The sequence below is a fragment of the Nannobrachium achirus genome, assembly GCF_963921795.1.
Source record: "Nannobrachium achirus genome assembly, chromosome: 2".
Classification (NCBI taxonomy): Eukaryota; Metazoa; Chordata; class Actinopteri; order Myctophiformes; family Myctophidae; genus Nannobrachium; species Nannobrachium achirus.
The window spans coordinates 9106854-9132394 of record NC_137811.1 but is presented as its reverse complement, the minus strand read 5'-3'; the positions used below and the strand labels follow the sequence as shown (position 1 = coordinate 9132394).

Genomic DNA, 25541 nt, shown 5'->3' with positions numbered 1-25541 from the left:
GCAGGATGGTCAGTAGAATCACAACAACAAGTCCTACAATCAACCCCACTGGAGAACTCTGTTCCACAGGTACACTCACTGAAGGTGGAGCAGATCCACTCACTGAAGGTGGAGCAGATCCACTCACTGAAGGTGGAGCAGGTTCAGTCACTGAGGGTTGAACTTGAGACACTTTGATGACAATGCAAATGAAAATAGCATTGAGATAAACAGATTAGTATTATAACAACTCATTACTGTATGCAAACATTGCAATTCATCTACAGTTGTAAAACTGCGAGATTGTGTCTGTTACAGTGTTATATATTTTTTTTAATAGTAGTACATATATGTAACATAGAGTTATGACAGTTATGTAAATGCATGTGCTTACATATGCATACTGCTTAAAAATACATGAAAATTTAAAACGGTAAATTGTTATCAGTATACTCAACTCACAAGTCACTGCCATCCAGCTCTGTGGTGATTCTATTAATAAATATTTACACTTGTAGAATCCCTCATCAGACTTAGATACAGCAGCTATGATCATCTCTCCATTGGGTTTACTTGGGATCAGTTCTTCATTTCTATAGAATTCTACGTTGAGGATAGACGAGACTACCGGTATTCTGTGTTTGCAGTGAAGAGTGACTCTTCACTGCAGTGAAGAATGACCCTCAGTCACAGGGTGGACAGGACTCACCAGGATGACAGGCCTAACTGTAAAATTGTAAAGAAGTTAAAAACAGTCCACTTCTTTTGTTACACACAACAAATATAAACACATAGTTGTTTGGTAGAGAATGAAGTACAGTAGCTGCACTCACGGTGTACTGTGATGTTGACAGCATTGCTGTACTCTCCCAATCCAGACTCACACCAGTACACTCCACTGATGGATTTATCCATGACAACAGGGCGTGTATATCTGGTCATTGGCTCGCTGCTAGATGAAAACTCTTTCAGTTGATCATTGTAACTCTTCACGCTCCAGTTAGTATATTCTCCCTCACAGCTCAGTGAGACAGACTCAGAGGTGAAATGTTGAATTCTGTTAGAACTCACTTTGAGAGAAGCTGAAGAATGAAGATCTAAAACACAACACAGGGTCAGAGGTCAAACAGAGAGTAGTGTAAAGTACCATTCAAAATGAGCACTATAACTATAACTATAAAGGTATAGTTTTAACTATAAAGGTATATTTATTAATCGTTCTAAGTCAAGTGGATGGCAGTGAACACACTGACTATTAAAAAATACAATGGTGAACGCTATAGTTATAGTTATATTTATAGTTATTGTGACTGGTGGGAAGACAGACAGATTGACACTCCTGTAGACTATGTAGAAAACAACCTAGAATAATTATGAATAATGAATTATGATTCACACTCACCACCAGACCACACAAACTGAGGTTCACTGTCCTCAGTGTAATAAAGTGGGTCTCCTCTCCCAGCTTTACACACATATCCTCCTGTGCCTGTAGGACCATGAATGATGTAGGAACCTTCTACAGTCCCATGGAGGCTACCAGGTAAGAGCTCATAAGTGTAGGAGATGGGTGATGGTGTAGGAACAGCTCTGTACCAGTAGAACCTCCAGCCTGCAGATGATTCTTTAACTTCACAGCTCAGAGTCACTGAGGCTCCAGGACTCAACCATGGAGGAGACACACTCAGGACAGGCTTGGGTTTGGCTGTTGGAAAGAACATTTATCTGCATTAAACTGTCTGTTGTAGTCAATTACTTTTATGAACACATTGTACACATATGTTCCACCAGGAGAAACTCTACATACTTTGGTACAGCGTTATTAAAAAGCTGTGTGGGAAAGGACAATTTATTTTCATACATGTGTTATGAAGGGACGTGCACAGAATGTTAGAGAGGCAGGGGCTGGAGAGGGCACTTTTTACAGAAGGATAAAAGGGCAGGAGTTCAAGCCCCCTTTGGTGTCTATGTGTGCATTTGCCTGGTGTTATGTGTGTAGAGATGATTGAATACATGCATCAAACAACCTGACTCTAACAAGTTCCTTTTACAGAATCCTTGTTGTTCTTCACATGTTGACATTGTATGAAGGTACTGATTTAAAATGTTTGCTCTGCTACTCCCCCTAAAAAACACATGGCACTCAGTAGCCCCATTATATAACCTCACCCTACGCTGAAGATCTGCCATGGCGCTAACAACAGATCGCCAGCGGAGGGTGAGGTTCTATATGGGGCTAGACATTCAGTTTACGTACACACGCACACACTATATAATAACAGATATGTAAATATATGTGTTATATAGGGCTGTCAATCGATTAAAATATTTAATCCGATTTATCACATGATTTTCCATAGTTAATCATAGTTCCAAATCTGCCATAAACAGATATTTTTCAAAGTTCTAAATTATTTTATCAACATATGGGTCATGGGAGTGGACACATGCTTGCTTTATGCAAATGTTTATTATTATTGGAACAATGACAAATTCTGTCCAGAATCTTCTTCAAGTAAGAAAAGGTGTGCATGGGATGAAATCATGAACTCAAGCCCAACAAATAACAGATGGGCATATTGATTTACAAACTAAGTTAACATAAATTGAGCTCAAATTGATATTGTAGCCTCCGTGTTACATTCCAATCGACTAGTAGCATTTAGCTCCCTATTGAAAGTAGCTGAAGAATACATGTAATGCCTAATGAGCTGTACAACAGTAAACGTACTGTAACATCTACAATGACAATGGAAATCCACACATAACAGCAAAACATAGGGACATGCTCACTGACATAGAGAGCTGTGCCCTAAACTACAAATAGGCCAAATGGCTAAAATAAGTAAACATGCGATTAATTGTGATTAAAATAATTAATTGCGATTAACATAAAGTTGAGTTAATTATGATTAATGAAGTTAACTCTGACAGCTCTAGTTTTATCATTAGATTTGATTTATGGTGACTTACCAGACACAGTCAGTGTAACAGCATCACTCCACCCTGTTGAAGACTGCAGGTCATTTTCAGGATGGCCTTTACACCTGTAGTCTCCACTGTGAGCCTTAAGTACATTGGCAATGCTGAATTCAGCTTGGTTTTCTGGTTTGGAGTCAGATGATCTGGGTGTTTCCCATTCATAATTCCATTCGGTGTCACCTCCCCCCTGTATCTCACACTTGAGAGTGATGTTCTCTCCAACAAATATGTGAGACCAGTTGGGCTGCAGGACCACAACAGACCTGGTGGCCTCTGTTGTTTCTAAACAGAACAAAACAAGACAAGATATGAGACATCCTGGCCTCCGTCCTGTCCAATTGTGGTCTCTCTCTACACAAACACTAAGGACGATGCATACTCTACTTTTAGAGACAAATGTATTTCTGTTCGGTACGGGTAGCCACAAAATCTCGGCAGCACCGAACAGCCGATTTAATGACGGTACCCGCTCCCCGAACCTCTGAATCATATTGTAGTTTGGACAGAACCAAACATAAACTAATTTGGCTCTAAAAGTGGAGCATACATCGGCCCTAACATGAGTAGAATCAAACCAAATGATACCTTGTTGTTGAATACTTCTTATTGTCATTAAATCACATTATCTTTTACAGGTGTAAATATGATGTTGACTGAGTGTATAAAGAGAATAGATAATAAATCAATATTCACCTTGACTCTGTCCATAGGAGAGGAAGTTACTCAGCACTGAAACACATTTGATGAAACAATATAATGTTTTATTATTATCAATGGCTAATGATGCCCAAACTAGACAGAATTGGATTTAAAGCAAAAAAAAAAAAAGCAAAACTGTGGTTTGAATAAAACATAGAAACGTTTTTCATAATGTATGAGGACATTTATAAGGTTACAATCTGAACCTACACATTGACTTTAGTTTTAGGCTTGATAATGTAGAATATATAATAAGAAGAAATATTGTGTACTATGAACAGACACTAGAGGGTGTCTCTGTACTGTAAGCTACAGTTGCATCATAATTTTACTGTATTCAAACTCAGTAACATAACATGAACACAAAGTAATTTAAGTACAGCCACATATTCCTTCATTAAAATGTTTCAAATACTAGTTCAATACTAGTAATAATAGAGATATACTGTAGTACGGATACTCGTCGTACTCGTACTCGTACTCGTCTTCTTCCGCTTTTCCGGTCAGGGTCCGGGTCGCGGGGGCAGTATCCTCAGCAGGGAAGCCCAGACAGTCCTCTCCCCAGCCACTTCCACCAGCTCCTCCGGGGGGATCCCGAGGCGTTCCCAGGCCAGCTGAGAGATATAATCTCTCCAGCGTGTTCTGGGTCGACCCCGAGGTCTCCTCCCGGTTGGACGTGCCCGAAACACTTCCCCAGGGAAGCGTCCGGGAGGCATCCTAACCAGATGCCCGACCCACCTCAACTGGCTCCTCTCGACGTGTAGGAGCAGCGGCTCTACTCCGAGTCCCTCCCGGATGTCTGAGTTCCTCACCCTATCTCTAAGGCTTAGCCCAGACACCCTGCGGAGGAAACTCATTTCGGCCGCTTGTACTCGCGACCTCATTCTTTCGGTCATTACCCAAAGCTCATGACCATAGGTGAGGATTGGGACGTAGACTGACCGGTAAATCGAGAGCTTTGCCTTGCGGCTCAGCTCTCTTTTCACCACAACGGACCGGTGCAGCGTCCGCATTACTGCGGACGCTGCCCCGATCCGCCTGTCAATCTCCCGCTCCCTCCTTCCATCACTCGTGAACAAGATCCCGAGGTACTTGAACTCCTCCACTTGAAGCAGGGCCACCTCCCCGACCTGGCGTGGGCACTCCACCCTTTTCCGGCTGAGAACCATAGCCTCGGACTTGGAGGTGCTGATCCTCATCCCGGCCGCTTCACACTCGGCGGCGAACCGCCCCAGGGAGAGCTGGAGGTCGTTGCTCGAAGCAGCAAAGAGGATCACATCATCCGCAAAAAGCAGGGATGAGATCCTCCCGCCACCGAACTCGACACCCTCCGCCCCCCGGCTGCGCCTAGAAATTCTGTCCATAAAAATTATGAACAGAACCGGTGACAAAGGGCAGCCTTGGCGGAGTCCAACTCCCACCGGAAACAGGTCCGACTTACTGCCGGCTACACGGACCAGACTCACACTCCTTCGGTACAGGGATTGAATGGCCCTTAACAACGCGCCATCAACCCCATACTCCTGGAGCACCCCCCACAGGATACCTCGGGGGACACGGTCGTAAGCCTTTTCCAAATCCACAAAACACATGTGGACTGGTTGGGCAAACTCCCATGCCCCCTCTAGCACCCCAGAGAGGGTAAAGAGGTGGTCCATGGTTCCACGGCCAGGACGAAAACCACATTGCTCCTCCTCGATCCGAGGTTCAACTATCGACCGGACCCTCCTCTCCAGTACCTTCGCGAAGACCTTACCGGGGAGGCTGAGGAGTGTGATCCCCCTGTAGTTGGAACACACCCTCTGGTCCCCCTTCTTAAAGATGGGTACCACCACCCCGGTTTGCCACTCCAAAGGCACTGCCCCCGATGTCCACGCAATGTTGCAGAGACGTGTCAACCAAGACAGCCCTACAACATCCAGAGCCTTGAGATACCCAGGGCGGATCTCATCCACCCCCGGGGCTCCGCCTCCGCGGAGCTGCTTCAGCACCTCTGAAACTTCCACCCCGGAGATTGGACAACCCAGCCCCAAGCCCCTCGGCTCTGTTTCCTCCACAGAATGCGTGCTGGTGGGATTGAGGAGCTCCTCAAAGTATTCCTTCCACCGCCCGACTATCTCCTCAGTTGAGGTCAGCAGCTCCCCGCCCCCACTGTACACAGTGTGGGCAAGTTGCCGCCTCCCCCCCCTGAGGCGCCGGATGGTACTCCAGAACCTTTTCGGAGCCGTTCGATAGTCTTCCTCCATGGCCTCACCGAACTCCTCCCACGCCCGAGTTTTTGCTTTTGCGACTGCCGCGGCTGCACACCGCTTGGCCCGTCGGTACCAATCAGCTGAATCTAGAGACCCACACGACAGCCACGCCCTGTAGGCCTCCTTTTTCAGCCTGACAGCATCCCTTACCGCTGGTGTCCACCAGCGGGTTCGGGGATTGCCGCCACGACTGGCACCGGCAACCTTGCGGCCACAGCTCGCGACAGCCGCCTCAGCAATAGCGGAGCGGAACACGGCCCACTCGGCCTCAATGTCCCCCTCCACCCCCTGGACGCGGTCGAAGCTCTGCCGGAGGTGTGAGTTGAAGACCGTCCGGACAGGTTCTTCCACCAGGCGTTCCCAGCAGACCCTCACTACTCGTTTGGGTCTGCCAGGTCTGCGCGGCGTCCTCCCCTGCCATCTGATCCAGCTCACCACCAGGTGGTGATCAGTTGACAGCTCTGCTCCTCTCTTCACCCGAGTGTCCAGAACATACGGCCGTAGGTCAGATGATACGACTACAAAGTCGATCATTGACTTCCGGCCTCGGCTGTCCTGGTGCCACGTGCACAAGTGGACAGCCTTATGTTTGAACAAGGTGTTAGTTATGGACAAACTGCGACTAGCACAGAAGTCCAATAGCTGAACACCACTCGGGTTCAGATCGGGCAGGCCGTTCCTCCCAATCACGCCCCTCCAGGTCACGCTGTCGTTGCCCACGTGAGCGTTGAAATCCCCCAGTAGGACAATGGAGTCCCCAGTCGGGGCACTATCAAGTACCCGTCCCAAGGACTCCAAAAAGGGTGGGTACTCTGTACTGCCGTTTGGCGCATACGCGCAAACAACAGTCAGGACCCGTTCCCCAACCCGAAGGCGCAGGGAAGCAACCCTTTCGTCCACTGGGGTAAACCCCAACGTACAGGCAGAGAGCCTAGGGGCTATAAGAAAGCCCACCCCAGCCCTCCGCCTCTCACCTGGAGCAACTCCAGCAAAGGAGAGGGTCCAACCACTCTCAAGGACTTGGGTTCCGGAGCCGGAGCTATGTGTCGAGGTGAGGCCGACTATATCTAGCCGGAAACGCTCAACCTCTTCCACCAGCTCCAGCTCCTTCCCCGCCAGAGAGGTGACATTCCACGTTCCTAAAGCCAGTTTCCGTAACTGGGGATCGGACCGCCAAGGCCCCCGCCTTGGTCCACCCGATCCGTTTAACACCGGACCCCTCTGGTTCCTCCTGCGGGTGGTGGGTCCACTGGGGGATGTGCCCATGTAGTCGGTTCGGGCTGGGCCCGGCCGGACCCCATGGGCTAAGGCCCGGCCACCAGGCGCTCGCCCACGGGCCCCAACCCCGGGCCTGGCTCCAGGGCGGAGCCCCGGTAACCCTCCGGGCCGGGTACACGGACTCATGTTGTTGCTCATCATAAGGGGTCTTCTGAACCGTTCTTTGTCTGGCCCCAGTCAACTAGAACCAATCTGCCATGGGTGACCCTTCTGGGGGCAAAATGCCCCCGACAGCATAGCTCCTAGCATCATTAGGGCACTCAAACTCCTCCACCACGATAAGGTGCCGGTTCAAGGAGGAGAGTACGGATAATAATAATAATAATAATATTATTATTATTATTATTATTAGTACGGGTAATAATAATAATAATAATAATAATAATAATAATAATACAGATATACTTACAGAGGAGAACACAGAGCCACCCAACGTGACCCATCCTCTCTTGTGATGAACGGCTCTGAAGAAACTCTATTTCCTATTCACTCTGAACTGATAGATAAATAAAAAATAAAAACAAGAAAGTGTGTTCCTGTGCGCACACACGAGAGAGAGAGATGTTACACTTCATGATACAGTATGAGATCAGCATTTATTTTTCAACTTCTTCTTTTAGTAAATTCAGATCTTATCTCCTCCTTTTCGGAACACAGAAGGTCTAAATACATGTTGTCTTATGATGCTGGGGATTAGAAGTAAATGGTGCATTTATATAGCGCTTTTAACGAAGGCGCTTTATATCGATTGTGCATCACACACCGGTGCTGGAGGAAACCATGCAAGGCACCAACCTACTCACCGGGAGCAATTCAAGGTTCAGAGTCTTGCTCAAGGACTTTTTTACTTTAACTCAGGGGGAGCCCAGATTCGAACTGGGAACCCTTCGGGAACCCTTCGTGCTCTAATAACAGTTTCTCTACCCCTGAGCTATGCCGCCCCATAGTAGACGTAGACGTATATGATGAGACACAGGTCACTCATGGTCACTCACAAATACAACATTGAAGCATACACAAAGATATGGGCACCCGCTGGCCAAGCGGTCCAGGTGCATACCACATATAGGCTCTAATACCTGACAACCGTTGCTGTGTGTCACTCCCCATCTCTCCCTGTTTCCTGTCAGTTTCCGCTATGTACTAATAAAGGCATGAAGCCCAAAGCTAGAACTACCATCCACTCCCAGTACTTACTGGCATGACTTGCCACACCCAAGCCATGCTGCTGATACACTGAGTTGGTGATGCCTGCATCGAACCCAAGACCTGGTGGTCCAAAGGCGAGAGCTCTACCCACTGAGCTATCCAGACACAATGCATCAGTCTGTATGTACATGTGTCTTCATGCTCTTAGTGTGTATGAACATGTGAATTCATGCATGTTGTTGTGTACACTACTAGCATACAGACAGTATATCAGAGAGGGACAACACAGTTAAAACACTAACAACCATACAGGCCTCTTAGTGGAGGTGTGGCTTCAGATCACACTTTGTATCACTTCCTTTGTGTTGTACTATTTAGGACAAAAGAGACAAATAAATAATCAATATGCAATTGTTCTTATGATTAATACAATGTATTATGTTTCATGTATGAATGTGCTATACTTTAAACATCATATGTGACTCAGTTCTCTCTAAATGCATGCCAGTAACCACCTGCATTTGTGGTTGGAAACGTATCTATCTGTTCTAAAGATGATTACATGACGTATGTGTGCTTATGTGCTTTACTTGAGAACCGTTGCCTTCACAAAGTGTTAACCACAGTGCATTCAGTAAATGAGGTAAGAGGGTAGATATGTTCATTTCCAGGTAACTTGAATGCCTATTATTTCCTGCTCTACTTTAATAAGACAACTTATTTATTTATCCACTTAATAGTCTAGTAATACTGTATCTCTGTCCAATATTTAGTTATATATACTGCTCAAAGAAATGAAGGGAACAAAGTGTTCCCTTAATTTATTTGAATTTATTTGAGTATAGTATACTGTAGTAGGCCTACTGCTCAAAGAAAGCTCCCTTCATTTCTTTGAGCAGTATAGTTAAAGTGCACTTCATGTCAAGAGTGTGTGATTTGGTTGTGAGGGGAAAACAATCGAGCGCACAGTAATAATAAATCAAATGCCAATCAAACACAACCTTTCCAAGCAGGGCTGTTTTGCTGTAGGCCTAATCTATTTCCTGCTCAGTGATCTGATCCACTGTAGAGCCCGCCTACTGTATCTGGTCATTTGCACACACACACATAAGCGCACACACACACATAAGCACGCACAAAGACTGTTTCCTTATCCGTTCTAGACAGGATCTGCAACCTTCAAAGGGAACTGAGTCCAGTCTAGAAGTGCAGCATGTGCACCTGAAACATTGACATCCCAGCTCACAAGTGAACAAAACCTATGACGAAACCTCTATCCATGGAGTAAATAAACACCAAAAACACGCTGACCCAAACACACTGGAGCGATGTCTAGTACTTTATAAGAAAACAAACGTATGTTGATTGCATGTTAGTACATGTGTCTTCTTAATGGACATGCATTGGTGGCAGGTTATAATGGGCTGTGCAAGTAGGTAGAAGTAGATGACAATACACAGTGAGAGGACGTGTGTTGGATGTGCATCCTGTTGTGGTTTGATCAGCTCTCCTCTGACAGGCTCTAGTAACTCTCATAAGCACACACTTGTATCCCATATAACAGGGGTCTTCAACGTTTTTCAGACAGTGGAGAGAGATATGAAACAGGGATCCCCACAACTTTTATTGTTTGACAGCATGATCATCAGTGTATTTTGGATTCCTGTTTTCTCAGACATTCAACCACATAAAACGTCATTACCTAGTAAACTTGACCTTTCACTCTGTACTTTTCTGCTCTTTTCTCTCTACACCAAACCTCTTTGCTGAAAATAGCCGATCTACAATCTCACAACAGCTTGCAGTGTGAGGCATTGTGGACTTGTAGATTGGCTATTTTTGGCCAAAGTTCACCTCAGAGAGAGAGAGAGAGATAGAATAAACACAGGGTGGGTGGTACTATCCTGCTGACTGCCTTGTTTCAAGTTATGTGAGTGGAGCCCCCTATGGGCCATTCCCTGTAACTACAGCCCCATAACACGTCATCACACGGGCCTTGGTGTCATCCTGATTGTCCATATTTAGTCATAAATGTCCAACTGTATACTTCTAGATACTAGATACTGTTCTGACATTGAGACAGTGTTGGCGGTAAGCGTCTGTCTAGTTGACAGCAATACATTTGTCATTTCACCAATAAGTGCAAGGCTACATAATTATTCTTTGATATAATAATACACTTTATTAATATGCACTTTTTAAAACAGGGTTACACAGTGCTATATAAAAAAACAGATGTACAGCCGAATGGCCCGAATCGCATGGATGAGCCCTGACAGCACATGGTTGGTGCTACAGACTCCAAATTTCGCACACAGACAGCTCAGACGTTTGCCAACGTTCTTAGCTAGGCCTCGACCCGACCCGATACACAGTTTTTTGGATCCGGCACGAAAGATTTGGAATCTCCGTATGCGGAGATGACTGACATCGGGCTGTTCCGGAGCAAGCACTGACTCATTGTGACATCACTTCATAAAAGGCTCTGACATCACATACGCAAGATGAGTCAACTAAAAACCTCTCTGAGTGTGGCATAAACTAAAGTCTTTCTTCCTCTCACTTCGAGGTAAGCAAAGTTCAGGGTGCTCTTCAGAGCGGTTGGGTTCAGGGGAATTAGCGGGCTGTGCCTTTAAGAGAACCAGGTGAATAATGTGGATAAGCCCAGGCAGTTCCCTCTCACGCTAAACTTAAATAATAAAGTGGAATAAGGAGCCCAGGGGCTAGGGAACTCCGGGGCGCTCTGTAAGTAAAGTAAGGGGTGAGTTACGAAGGCTCTCACTTGCTCTCACGTCATACGGGCAGTTGACAGGTTGCGTATGGTTACGTATTGAATGTTGAAACCCATATATGGAGACACCCAACACATCTCATTAAGTCTTCGGAATCTCCTTATGCGGAGCTGATTGTTGACATCAGGCTGTTCCGGAGGAAATCGGCGCAAGCGCTGACTCATTGTGACATCACTTCATAAAAGGCTCTGACATCACGTACACCACATGAGTCAATGGGCATAAATGGACACAGGCAAACAGATGGTCAAAACGGGTCCTATGACAACAGGTATAATGGGGTTTGCATTAAAGGGGGAACCGGCACTGTCTGCAACACGGAGGCACAGACAGATACAGAGATCTCCATAATGGGCATAAAGGGACACAGACAAACAGATACAGAGATCTCCATATGGGCATACAATGGATGCAGACAGACAGATACAGATATCTCCATATACGAGTATAAATGGACACAGGCAAACAGATGGTCAATACGGGTCCTACAGATAACTCCATATATGGGCATAAATGGACACAGGCAAACAGATGGTCAAAACGGGTCCTATGACAACAGGTATAATGGGGTTTGCATTAAAGGGGGAACCGGCACTGTCTGCAACACGGAGGCACAGACAGATACAGAGATCTCCATAATGGGCATAAAGGGACACAGACAAACAGATACAGAGATCTCCATATGGGCATACAATGGATGCAGACAGACAGATACAGATATCTCCATATACGAGTATAAATGGACACAGGCAAACAGATGGTCAATACGGGTCCTACAGATAACTCCATAAATGGACACAGGCAAACAGATGGTCAAAACGGGTCCTACAGAGATCTCCATATATGGGCATAAAATGGATGTAGACAGACAGATATCTCCATATATGGGCATAAATGGACACACGCAAACAGATGGTCAAAATGGATCCTATGACAACAGGTATAATGGGGTTTGCATTAAAGGGCGGGGCATTCATTCCCTATTTACATTGTTCCCGAGTTGGCCAGGGCGCCGACTAGACACTCGGCCGCCCATCTCCATATATGGGCATAAAATGGACGTGGACAGACAGATATCTCCATATGGGCATAAATGGACACACGCTAACAGATGATCAAAACAGATCCTATGACAACAGGTATAATGGGGTTTGCTTTAAAGGGCGGGGCATTCATTCCCTATTTACACTAGACGCTCGGCCGCCCATCTCCATATATGGGCATAAAATGGACGTAGACAAACAGATATCTCCATATATGGGCATAAATGGACACACGCAAACAGATTGTCAAAACAGATCCTATGACAACAGGTATAATGGGATTTGCATTAAAGGGCGGGGCATTCATTCCCTATTTACATTGTTCCCGAGTTGGCCAGGGCGCCGACTAGACGCTCGGGCGGCCGAGCTTCTAGTACAGTATAATACCAGTGGTGTTGTGGTTATCTGAACAGCTACACAACAAGGAGACCAGCTTCCCTCTATAGGGACCAGGCTTAGGACACACACTGAACAATACATGATCTAAACATCATTTGAAAACAAGCTTTTTACAATAAAACTAAAACAACACATTACGATCTAGAAAAAAAAAAAAAAAAAAAAAAACGGAAAGGAAGGGGGAAAAAAAGGAAAAAGTTAACAACAAAGCAAAATAATTGTCATAATTATCTAAAAGCATTTGATCACATATTTACCGTCAAATAAAAAGGGTGAAACCATCAAGCCTCTTGATGATTACCTCTCATCATAGTCAGGGAATATCAGAAAAAATCTGTCATGGGTTCCAATCGGGGAGTTGAATGTCAACTTTTTAGAAATGTGTAAGTTAACCATATTTTGGTAAGGAATTTGATCCCAGATGTGTATAATATTGCCTGACTACCACTTATTAATAGATTTAAGCACATATCTATTCAGGTTGCAATTTACATTAGTAATTACCATCATGATCTTGTGGGCCAGCAACCTGTGTGTGCTTGTTTGAAAGTTTAAACATGTTTACGCATTATAAGTACAAGTGAAAACAAAAATCAATAAATACATCTGAATAATAAGAGAATCTGTCTTCTCTGACTGTTACTGCAAATGTAAATCCTAATTATTTTCTTCTTTTTAGTTCAAAACTAAAATGATCAGACTAAAAATGGTCCATGTGGTTACTGTCCAGATGTTAAGCTGCTTGTTTCATAGATACCAAATGTAAATATTCTTTAATCCAGTTGTATTGAAAAGTAATTTCCTGACATTTGAATGAAGAGGATCAACTGCAGATTCAGGAACTGATGATTCTGTAGTGAAACATGAGTTAAAGACAATTAGAAGCTTTGTAGAATGTTTGTAATATTTTAACAGTGTGATGAATGTTGGTTTATTCACCTCTCATGGTTGCCAGTCTTGTCATTCACTGAGTTCAACTCCCATTCCATCTTAATAAATCACATAGATATCTCTGATTAGTGGACATTTACTCAACAACATACCCTCAAAATATGAATAACTCTGAACAAATATATGATGTGAGGACATTTTAAACAGTATACTCTACCATTTTCATAGTCATCATCAGATCGCTTCAGATCTTCATAAACACTGTTGTCGCCTAAAGTTATTCAAATAAATATTAAAAAAGTACATTAGTTGACATTTTTTATATTTTAAACATGGTTGCATTTGTGTTAATTATTCTGATATTTAGTAAGAACAACACACAAGACTGATGTGATGGACTTTAATTAACTTATTTTCAGGTATTAAATTAGCATCAGAAGTGTCCTTAACCAACATGATTGTTTCATATTGTATAAAATGTACTGTATATATACAGTATTATGTAAAGTCAAAAACACCAAGTGCAGATGGCTAGGGTCAGAAGACTGTACATTATCTTTTTGTCCTGTTTTTGTTAGAGGTTTGTTATTCTAATCTCTCTACCAGGGGCATAGTTCCGCCGATTTAAAACAAATCCAATACGGAACTAAAACTTTCCTATGTTTGGCCGCTAGTTGCGCTGTTTTCCCCCCGTGAGGTACCAAAAAGAATTTGTCTACATTGGACCCCATTCGTTTCCCCCTTTGATTTTCTAACCTTAATAAACGTTGTCATAAATACTTTATGGTTCCTGTCGCTAGTGAAAAACTCCCTTTCAATCTCCATGATATGCGTTTTGAGCAAATATGGTCCCATTTATGTCAAACTTGATGATAAATTTGCGGGGGGAGGGGTCAACTAAGCTGATACCAGCCGGCTGTGTTCTTCTTCGTGTGCTGTATTTTGGGAGGCTCCGACCACATTCTCCCATGTATCCCTGCAGTTCCACGTGACCGTTGGCAGCCAATAGCATTCCTTATGATTCCTGGGGTACCTTTCAAACAATGATGGCGACACCCAAACAAGGGACAAAAAAAAAACTAATTTTCGCTGCATAGAAAGCAATGGCTTCGCACCGTCCATATTTTTCTACAGTCTATGCTCTCTACACTTACCTGCACCATTTAAAGGGCCAGTTCACCTCTGGGACAACCAGATCTTATTTTATTGTTGTTTGGGACACGGTCAACACAATCCTGTGTTGCATGAATGATGATGCATTTTTCATTATGCTGCATCATGCTGCATCATATGATGCAAAATGCATCATCATTCATGCTGAAACACTAAAATATCTCAAAACACAGATTGAACACAAAAAATAACTCAGGATTGTGTTGATCATGTCCCAAACAACTATAATATAAGATCTGGTTGTCCCAGAGGTGAACTGGCCATTTAATGCTACTAGTACCCACAGGGATAACTGTCTGTCTGTCTGTCTGTCTGTCTGTCTGTCTGTCTGTCTGTCTGTCTGTCTGTCTGTCTGTCTGTCTGTCTGTCTGTCTCTAAAACACTGACCGTGCTGCAGTGGGCAGTACAAGTCATCAGCAGCTCCAGTTTGATTGGTCCCGTGGTCTGCTGCTGAGTCCTGATTGGTTTCCGGGTACGGAATGGGTCTGTAATTAAAATATACAATATTTAGTAGAAATGAAGTACAGGTATTAAAACAAGATGGAATCTATTGCTGTCATATTGATGAATAGACAGAGATAAAGTGTACTTACATGACATAATCTGGAACTGTAAATAAAAACAATGAGTTGTACTGTAAATATGTGTACCAAATAAAAACATACAGGCCTAGTTAGTTTCACCTTCATTAGAAAGCTTGTGAATGACACTGTCACACAGTAGAGTAACTCTAAAAGGAGCGCAGATATCACTCTATTCCAAGATCAACACAATTGAAATAAAATCAGATCAAAATCATCTGATTAGATGTTTAAAAAGTATATACTGTACCATTTTCATAGTCACCAGGGTGCTGGATTACACCATAGACACTTGTGTTGGCTAAAGATAAACACATAAGCATTTATCTCAGTCATGGATTCTATGTAATTAATCATTATGCAATTTAAAGTCATACCAACCATCCAAAAGTGTAGAACTAGGCGCATTGTTCATACACGTTATGTCACCTACCAGCCACCGTACTACTACTTGGGTCTGTATGTGCGCATGCGTGCCACTCAGTGTAGTTGTTATTCTGTTGTTGTTGTTGCCAACTTGAGTTCAACTTTATACTCTTTGCCAAGAAGTACTAATAAACTCATGAATGAAACCGGAGACTATTATTGATCACCACATGAAACATGGTGTCAGAAGTTTCGGACCTGTCGCATCCACGGACGGAGGAGTGCTCAGAAGAGTGAACGGACCGGGACACTTTAACGTTGCGTGCTAAGCTACAGTGAGTGCTAACGTTAGCAGCAGAATGGCAGAGGGATTCCGTAAACCAGACCCGCTGGTCTTTGACGGCAACGTCGCGGAAAACTGGAGGATATTTGAGCAGGAATATGACATATTCATTGCGGCAGCATGTTCAGACAAACCTCCACGTACACAAGCCTTTATCCTGCTGAATCTGGCGGGCTCAGAAGCCATAGAACGTGAACGCTCGTTCGTGTATGCACCAGCTATTGCCGACGATGACGGCAATGAGGTGGTCCCGGCCGAAGCGAGAGAAGACCCCGAGTGCTTGAAAAAGAAGTTCCGTGAGCTTTGCAATCCACAAACAAATATCACCATGGAAAGATACATGTTTTTCACCAGGAACCAGAAGCAAGGTGAGACTGTGGAAGCATATGTGAGTGATCTGAAAAATAAAGTGAAGACATGCAAATTTGGAAATCTACAGGACGAGCTGGTTAAAGACAGACTTGTCACAGGCATACATAATGATACTGTAAGGAAGATTCTACTGCGCAACAGTGACCTAACCCTGGCAAAAGCAATTGAAACTTGTCAGATTCACGAATTAACCGAACAGCACACTAAGACTCTGGCTACACCAAGACAAAACACAACAAATGTGGACACTGTACGCTTCAAGACAAGGCAATCACAACCACGGCCATTCAAACAGAAGACATACACTGAAAGTGAAAGCCAGCAGTCAAATTCCACCTGTGGCAACTGTGGACACAAACATGACCCAGACAGAAAAATGTGCCCTGCTTTTGGTCAGCAGTGCCACAAGTGCAACAAATGGAATCACTTCAAACAATGTTGCAGGTCGACACAGAGCACCTACAAACACAGACAAGGGAGAGCAATAAATGCGGTTGACACTGCCCAAGGCTCAAGCAGCGGTGACGAGTCATACTGTATTGATGGTGTTTCCATAGCCACTGATGTGATTGACACAGAGGGCGCACTGGAAGATGATGAAAAGGAGGAAATATTCTGCACTGTCCAGGTCAATGGAAAGCCCTTAGAACTCAAAGTGGATACTGGGGCAAAATGCAACGTGCTCTCAAGTGATGCCCTGACACAAGTGAGACGCAAAGAAAGACTAGACACTTCAAGGAGGACAAGGCTTGTCGCATATGGAGGCGACGAAATCCCCTCGGCAGGCTCAGTGTATCTGTCTTGCCAGTCAGCACACCAGCCATACAACCTACGATTCCAGGTAGTGGAGCGAGATGTACAGCCACTGCTTGGTCTACGGGACAGCCTTCGTATGGGTCTAGTCAGCCTAAGTAAGGAAGTACATCAGCTCTGTGTGAAGGAAGAGCCTAGTTTTTCACGTCAGATGTTCAAAGACTATGCTGATCTCTTCACAGATGATCTGGGCACACTCCCGATCACCTACAAAATGACACTCGACCCCAAGGCACAACCTGTTGTCAGGCCGGCGCGCCGCATACCAGTCGCGATGCGTGACAAGGTCAAAGCAGAATTGGACAGGATGACAAGCCTGAGCGTCATAGCCCCAGTTTCGGAACCTACAGAATGGGTCTCAGCCATGGTGGCGACCCACAAGAAGAATTCTGATGAGATAAGACTTTGCATCGACCCACGAGACTTAAACATTGTGCTTAAACGCCCACACCACCCCATGCGCACCGTGGAGGATGTGGCTGCACAAATGCCACACTCCACAGTGTTCTCTACCCTGGATGCAAAGAGCTCCTTCTGGCAGATTCCCCTACACAAAGAGTCTTCCAAACTGACGACATTTAGCACACCATTTGGGAGATTCAGGTTCCTAAGAATGCCATTTGGAATCAGTTCTGCCAGCGAGGTGTTCCAACACACGATGGAGCAAATCTTTGCCGGCTACCCGTGTGCGGTGATAGTTGATGACATCATCGTTGGAGGAAATGGGGAGAAGGAACATGATGAGAACTTAAAGAAAGTCTTGGACCGAGCACGTGAGGTCAACCTACGACTCAACCCCCTGAAGTGCAAATTCAGGCAGAGTGAAATCGCCTACGTCGGCCACCTCTTCACAAGCGACGGACTCAAGCCAGACCCGTCCAAAACAAGGGCGATTGAGAAAATGCCAGCACCAGACAACGTTGCAGCTGTAAGGCGCTTCCTTGGCGTCATTAACTACATGGCCCGCTTCATTCCGAACATCAGCGAGGTCTCCGCCCCCCTACATCAGCTGACACACAAGGACTGCGAGTGGTGCTGGTACGAACAACACCAAAATGCTTTTGACACACTCAAGAGAGCCCTCGTCAGCCCACCAACGCTGAAGTACTATGACGTGCACAAGCCAGTAACAATTACCTGCGACGCTTCCCAGCATGGCCTTGGGGCGGCGTGTTTGCAGGACGGAGCTCCCATCGCCTATGCGTCTCGCACCCTGACACCAACCGAGACACGCTACGCGCAAATTGAAAAGGAACTTTTGGCTGTTGTATTTGCTTGCTCCAAATTCAACGACTACATCTACGGCAAGCGCATCCAGATTGAGACTGACCACCAGCCGTTGGTTACCATCCTGTCTAAACCCCTGCACACGGCCCCAGCCAGGTTACAACGCATGATGCTGCGCCTGCAAAAGTACACTTTCCAGCTGATCTACAAGAAAGGCAAGCACATGTACCTGGCAGACACGTTGTCTCGTGCTCCACTGAAGACGACAGAACAGCACAGGAACGAGGAGGCCAATTTTGAGGTGATGTCCATCCAACACATCTCCTCCTCACGGCTTGAAGAGCTCAGAGATCACACAGCGAAGGACAAAGACCTGCAGGCACTCTGCAAAATCATCCATAATGGATGGCCTAAGCGTAAAGTCAACCTGCCAGTGAGCGTGCGCCAATACTTCACGTTTGGAGATGAGCTGGCCATCGAAGACGGCGTCGTCATGAAGGGACCCAGGCCAATCATTCCACAATCACTACAACGTGAGTACATCACAGTTCTGCACAGAGGTCACCCTGGCACAGAAGCCACGAAACGCAGGGCCAGAGACATTGTGTTTTGGCCCTCCATGTCCCAGGACATTGAAAGAGAGACTTTATCGTGCTCCGTCTGCAACAGCACAAAGCCCCATCAACAAAAGGAACCACTCAAGCTCCACCCCGTCCCGGATCTGCCATGGTCAACTGTGGCCACTGACATTTTTGAGTGGAATGGCCAACATTACTTGGTGCTGGTCGATTCATACTCAGGATGGTTTGAGATAGACCTGCTACGTGACATGACCTCCACCACCGTGATAACCAAGTTGAAGCGACACTTCTCAGTTCACGGCAGCCCCCATCAGCTGCTTTCGGACAACGGGGCCCAGTACACTAGCCAGCGGTTCAAAGACTTTGCCTCCACATGGGACTTCGTCCATGTCACCAGCAGTCCAGAGTTCCCGCAGGCTAATGGACTGGCCGAGAAGGCTGTCAGCAGCGCAAAGAAGCTGTTGGAGAGGTCTAAACGTGATCGAACTGACGTTTTCCTGAACATTCTCAATATCAGGAACATTCCACGTGATGCAACGCTTGGCTCGCCAGCCGAGAGATTGATGTCCAGACAGACACGCACCACGCTCCCGATCAGCAAGACGCTCCTGACTCCCGCTGCCAAAAGTAACGAAACTGTCAAGGCGCAACTCATCAAAAAGCGACAGTATCAGAAGTCGTGGTACGACAAGACGAGCAAGCCTCTGCGCCCACTTGCTGAGGGTCAAGTTGTACGGATGCAGACTCAGCGCGGTTATGACCGCCTGGCGACGGTGAAGCGGATCTGCAAGGAACCACGGTCCTACGTCGTCGAATCGGATGGACACGACTACAGGAGGAACCGGAGGCACCTCCTACCTGTGCTGGAAGCACCACCGGCGGCGGCGTCGCGGGTGGACGACGACGACCAGACAGCGGCTGCCCCACCGAGCAGTGACCAGCAGCAGGATGGAGCTCCGGCATCTCCAGCCAGGTCCCAGGCCGTCTTCGACGAGGGGGGAGCGGTGCAAGGGCCTGCGCCACCCCTCCCGCAGCCTTCCGGAGATCTATACGTGTCCCGTGCCGGGCGCGTCTGCAGGCCCAACCGTAAGTACCAGCAGTAGTTACTGCATGGTCAATGGACTGTCACAGAGACTTTCCACTGAACTGTTTTTTTCACTGAACTGTTATTGTAGGGCAGGATATGTTGGACTGGTGATTTTTTTGCTGTTTTCAGTTGTAAAAAAAAAAAAAAGAGACTGGAACACTTGTTAAATGCCATTGTTTTGTTATAATGAAAAGAATATTATGTTTGCTTTTCTGATGCCAAACAAGTATTGCACTACTGCTAACCTAGATAACAGGCAGGGTTCCTTGTCCTCACCAAATGTGCCTGCTAAGATGTGAGTACACTAACTTTTTACATTTCATCATTTCAAGTTGTTTATGGGCATATAAACTAAAGAGGAAGGATGTAGAACTAGGCGCATTGTTCATACACGTTATGTCACCTACCAGCCACCGTACTACTACTTGGGTCTGTATGTGCGCATGCGTGCCACTCAGTGTAGTTGTTATTCTGTTGTTGTTGTTGCCAACTTGAGTTCAACTTTATACTCTTTGCCAAGAAGTACTAATAAACTCATGAATGAAACCGGAGACTATTATTGATCACCACATTTACTTTTCAGGATTTTTTTAAAGAACCATAAATGTGTTCTAATGGATCCAATGTAGTTATGATTTAATCACAAGTTATTGTTAATACTTTTAATTAGTAAATATGACTATAAAACCCAGACACACTTAACCACTTTCACTTTCAAAATGTTTTCAGTAAAAATAGCTCAAATTACATTGTGATGTGACGTGTTGTGAGCTTGTAGATTGGCTATTTTCGCTTTTGCTATTGTGTGAAGAAGTAGGGTATTAGAAAAAAATAACTTTTGTTTAGTTGAAAAAGTTACACAGTATGACTTTATGAAAAACAACTAACTAACTAACTGACAAACTTTAACGTAGGGCCTACTTAAAAAAAAACACTGACCGTGTTGCAGTGGGAGGTACAAGTCATCAGGAGCTCCACTTTGATTGGTCCTCTGATTTGCAGCAGAGCCCTGATTGGTTCCCTGAGGCTGAGCAACTCTGTAATTAAAAACATTAAATCTAGCAGAAATGAAGTATAAAACAAGATGGAATCTACTGTTGTCATGGTGATGAATAGACAGAGATTATGTACTTACCTGACACAGCATGGATCTGTAAATTAAACACAAGTTGTACCATAAATAATCTCCTATTGTTTTATCTAGAGTTGCACAGTTATTGTAATTGTTACCAATATATTTATTATAATGGTTCTCACTTTTAGATGTTGTGTATCGACACAGCAGGATCAGCGGGATGGTCAGTAGAATCACAACAACAAGTCCTACAATCAACCCTACAATCAACCCCAGCTTGATTGTACTTGTTGTAGGACTTGTTGTTGAAGGTGGAGCAGATTGAGTCACTGAAGGTGGAGCAGGTTCAGACACTGAAGGTGGAGCAGGTTGAGACACTGAAGGTGGAGCAGGTTCAGACACTGAAGGTGGAGCAGGTTCAGACACTGAAGGTGGAGCAGGTTCAGTCACTGAAGGTGGAGACACTATGAAGACAAGGACAGTAAAAATAGCATTAGATTATTATTAGAACAACTCAGAAGCATTTAGTCTAAGCCTTGTGATTCAAAACCTGGGAGACCACTGTCATTTCAGTAATTGTGTAATATAATCAAAGCTGTAACTTCATTACAGAGACTTAGTAATATAGAATATAGAAAAGTAATATACACCTGGACTAGCACAGATGTACTGGGAGCTGATGGTGTTGTGCATATTTGTGGTTTATCACATGTAGGTAAATGTAAAGGCAACTGAGGCTCCAGGACTCAACCATGGAGGAGAAACACTCAGAACAGGCTTATTTTACTTGTCTAACATGTCGACATTGTATGGATGTATTTATTTCTGATTCAAAATGTTTGCATGTCTCTGCTACTCCCTAAATCGCATGGCACGCACGCACGCACGCACGCACGCACGCACGCACGCACGCACGCACGCACGCACACACACACACACACACACACACACCCTCGGAAGACCACAATAGAAATGCATTATGCATTTTGTCAATCAATCAATCAATCAATCAATCAATCAATCAATCAATCAATCAATCAATCAATCAATCAATCAATCAGTCTGTTGAAGATGTTGATGTGTCATGAACTGTGACACATCATGTGTCATGAAAAATCCATGCAGATGACATTGTCCTCAAATTCACTTTCGGTGATGACAGTCTCATAGCCTATATGGCCTAAATCTACTTACAAAACTGTTACACAACAACAATTTAAGTAAGAGAATTGCCGATTTTGACAAAAGTAAAGATATATATATTTTTTTTTCTTACATACGAAGTAGGCTACTGTATTGCCTACAATTTCAAATACCGTTTATAAATAAATACTGTAGTTAAGGTGTTGGGTATATGGGTGGATATGATTCATTAAACCAAGCAGCCTTCAGAGGCTTAGTGAGAAGAGAGGCTGTTCTAGTAATCAGAGGACACCGGTAAACAACCCTGCCCAACCATGTGGAAGAGTCCCTGAGCAAGATAACAGCATCCATACACTGCATGCATTCATTATATTAATAAAATAATGAGAATGAATTATGATCATTTCAAAAAGTTCCTATACTTTTGGGTGTGATGTAGGCCTGCATGAGCTTTATTATGGACTCAAAACAGACTTCACTCCTCGCACACCCACCTAATATGAGTGCTACAGTAAAAATGATCTTAATCATAATGCCAGTGAAGAGAAAGTATAATGATATGACTTACCTGACACGCTCAAAGTGACTTTATTACTGTGTTTTCTAACCCGGTCATCCGTTTTAAGAACACCAGCACACTGGTATTCACCACTGTAAATTGGCGATGCATCGAATGGATATGTATTCTTATGGAATTTGAGGACAAAGTCCTTGCCATCTTGGTATATGTAATACCACCAATCAGTCTCCTCTCCTTCTCTCATGTCACATGTGAATGTAACAAGTCCTCCATCAAAGATGGGGGATGTGTTGGGTTCCATGGTCAGAACAGCTTGTGGTCTCTCTACACAAACACACAGAACACACACACACACACACACACACACACACACACACACACACACACACACACACACACACACACACACACACACACACACAGTAGGATCAAACCAAATTATACAAACTATTGCCTCTAAATAAATCACATGATCAAGCCAGTTGAGTAGATGAATAAAACATTAATAATAAACGGAGAGAAATACATATCTGAGGGCATTAATTACGGTACAGGTGTAAATATGATCTTGACTGAGTGTTTAAAAAGAATAGATATTAAATCAATCTTCACCTTCACTGTGTCCATAGGAGAGGAAGTTACTCAGCACTGAAAAACATTTGATAAAATATTGTTATCAATGGCTTGACCAAAATAGTCAGGATTGCTGAGCAATATTATGTTGATTTAAAGCAAAACACTGGTTTGAATAAAACATATAAACACTTTTTATAAGGTACTACGTCTAGTCGGCGACCTGGCCAACTCGGGAACGATGTAAATAGGGAATGAATCCCCCGCCCTTTAATGCAAACCCCATTATACCTGTTGTCATAGAACCCGTTTTGACCATCTGTTTGCCTGTGTCCATTTATGCCCATATATGGAGATATCTGTATCTGTCTGTCTGTCGGTGTCCATTTTATGTCCATATATGGAGATCACTGCAGATATAGTTCTGGGTCCATTTTATGCCCATATGCCCATATATGGAGATATCTGTCTATGCCCATATATGAGATCTCTGTCGCTTTTTGTTTGTTTCTTCTTTAAGCAGAATACACAGCCTGCTTAAATCTGCATCATTCAAGTCATCCTCCCAGTCCCACGCTTTGTCGCTTGTCTTATGTTTGTTTTTGTCTCTTTTATTTTCTTTTTTGGAGCGGACCCCATGAATGCCCCATCCTTTAACCCTTAAGTTCTGTTCAGATTCACTACACCTTCGTTCTGTTCGGGTCATTTTGACCCGGTGGATATTTGGTTTAAAAAAAACAACACTAATATAAATTTTAACTTAACAAATCATCATGATACATTGACTTTGACTCAATACCAAACAATTCATATGATATATTTGGTAAATGTTTGCATTTCTGCTTTGCTATATCACATTAAACACTGAAAGAGCTAGGCGTTTTTACTGATTTAGCTGAAATCCATGTAAAAAAAAATACTTCATTTAATACTGGGCAATATTGCTCATGCTTATAGGAAGGGGGGGAGGGTTCGGAATGGGGCTTCGGAAGGGGGGTGTTAGAAGTGGGGGTGACTGTGTGTCTGTGTTTTGGCAAAATACTGTGTATTTCTGTGCTTCCGGGTCAAAATGACCCGAACAGCACTTAAGGTTCAACAAATATGAGGGGGGTGTAGCATGGGTGTAGTGCAAAAATGTTTTTTTTACATGTTCATCTCAGAAGAATCTTTAAGGCAAGTGAGTTTCAGGTGGAAACATTTTTTACTTCTACCTTTTTTTTCCAAATGAAAATGTAAAACGGGTCAAAATGACCCGAACAGCACTTAAGGGTTAATGCAAACCCCAATATACCTGTTGTCATAGGACCCGTTTTGACCATCTGTTAGCCTTTGTCCCCACCCTTTAATGCAAACCCCAATATACCTGTTGTCATAGGACCCGTTTTGACCATCTGTTTGCCTTTGTACCCTTATGCCCATATATGGAGATCTCTGCACACACAGTACCGGTTGCGGAAAACTCTGATGTCAGACATCAGCTCCGCATTCGGGGATTCATTTTATGCCTATATCTGGAGAAAGCGTGTGCCGGTGGGAAGAACGGTTCTCGAGATTCACATACATACATACACATTCACAGAGATTTTTTGTTGACTCATGTGGCGTACGTGATGTCACAGCCTTTTATGAAGTGATGTCACAATGAGTCAGCGCTTGCGCCGATTTCCTCCGGAACAGCCTGATGTCAACAATCAGCTCCGCATAAGGAGATTCCGAACGTTTTGCGCCGGTTTCGGAAAACCGCGAGTCGGGTCGGGTCGAGGCCCTGCACTGCACTCCGCGCGGCGGCGGGGAACGCGCGTGCCGAATCTGAAGCCGGTGGGACGAACGGTTCTCGAGATACGCGGATTACAAACAAACAAACAGACAGAGATTTGTCGCATTTATAGATAGATGAGGACTTATATAAGGTTACAATCTGAACCTACACATTGACTTTAGTCTTAGGCTTGATATTTATACAGTAGTAAGAAAACATATGGTTTATTATGAGCAGACACTAGAGGGTGTCCCTGAACTGTATAGTTGCATCATCATTTTACCGTATTCAAACTCAGTAGCTTATTGATTAACACAAAGTCATTTAAGTACAGCCAAATATTCCTTCATTAAAATGGTTCAAATACTAGTTCAATACTAATAATAATAATTATATACTTACAGGAGGAGAACACAGAGCCACTCAACGTGACCCATCCTCTCTTGTGATGAACGACTCTGAAG

The 25541-nt window shown here is 44.3% G+C and overlaps 1 long non-coding RNA gene across 2 annotated transcripts; it reads right to left on the bottom strand.

Moving 5' to 3' along the window:
* On the bottom strand, positions 1-25541 carry LOC308295262. 2 transcript variants are annotated; one of them, XR_013962569.1, is made up of 3 exons: positions 25480-25541; positions 22799-23065; positions 1-122 (listed from the first exon to the last, which is right to left on the bottom strand). It is a non-coding gene; the product is annotated as an uncharacterized lncRNA (long non-coding RNA). The 2 variants fall into 2 exon arrangements; XR_013962570.1 differs by lacking the exon at positions 1-122 and adding an exon at positions 21515-21546 and having other exon boundaries at positions 22794-23065.